This window comes from Mesoplodon bidens (genome assembly GCF_964165515.1).
Source record: "Mesoplodon bidens genome assembly, contig: HAP1_SCAFFOLD_300, whole genome shotgun sequence".
Classification (NCBI taxonomy): Eukaryota; Metazoa; Chordata; class Mammalia; order Artiodactyla; family Ziphiidae; genus Mesoplodon; species Mesoplodon bidens.
The window spans coordinates 151,677-152,763 of NW_027671414.1; positions in this window are offsets into that span (position 1 = coordinate 151,677).

The window sequence follows — 1,087 nt, forward strand, 5'->3', positions numbered from 1 at the left end:
ATCCCCCACCCTTGAACTCTGATCATCCGCAGTATTTGATCAAAGCCGTCAAACTTCCTATCAGCCACACGGTATCTGATCACCCAGGTCTCCCTTTAGCAAGAATCCTTTTGAGTCTATGTAACCAGAATCCCCTTAGCCTGTATTTCTTTTCTGAATAATTTCCAGTCCATTCCAATGCACCCTCTTCTTGGCCATAAACCCCCACTTGCCAGGCTGTATTTGGAATTAAGCCAAGTTGCCAAGGCTGCATCCCTTATGCAGCAGCGAGTTCTGTCCTCAGGTTTTGGATGAGCTGTGTATTGGAAACATGAGTATCATTTCACCACCCATGGCCATATAACTCATGCCTGAATGAAGCTGATGTCTCATGTATATTTTCCCTAGGTCCACTCACAGCCATTTGTGCGTAGGGACACTGGAGTGTTCTTCAGCCTGTGCCTGGGAGTAATTTAAACATTCGTCAAGAATCACAGAAATGTGAAAAGCATGGCACTAATTTGACCCCAGAAAGTGCTCAATTACATGACGGGAGTTGAAACAAGAAAGGAGACCATCACCTTGGCTGACCTCATCCGGGAATGTGTGTGTTTGCGTGTGTGTCTGTGCATGTGTGTTGGGTGATTCAAACAACCAGCTGCATTGTAAATGTCCGTGAATGATCACAAACTGACAGTATTTATTTTGGGGTGCTCATAAAATCTAGAAGTAGGTGAATTTGCAGTTATGGTATCTGTGAATATTGAGGATCATTGCATGTGCAGTATTGGAGCACTCTGGCATTAGGTTCTATAACACTGCCTGCTGCAGAATTCAACATCTGTGTGCAGGTGGCCTGAAAGCAGGAGGGTGTGTCTCGTCCTTCCACATGTACAAAGAGCAAAAACAATTAATACTGTTTAAAAATTTCATGTTCACTCTCAGGATATTTACAAGCTTCACGAACTTCAGGCTCAAATTGAACATTATGGTGAGCCGCAGGGTTGTTCTGAGATCCTTTGAGAAAAAGATAAATAAAGAAATGAAAAACAACCTTAATTCTTGAGTATTATATGTATCTTTGCATATGAATATATACATACACAAC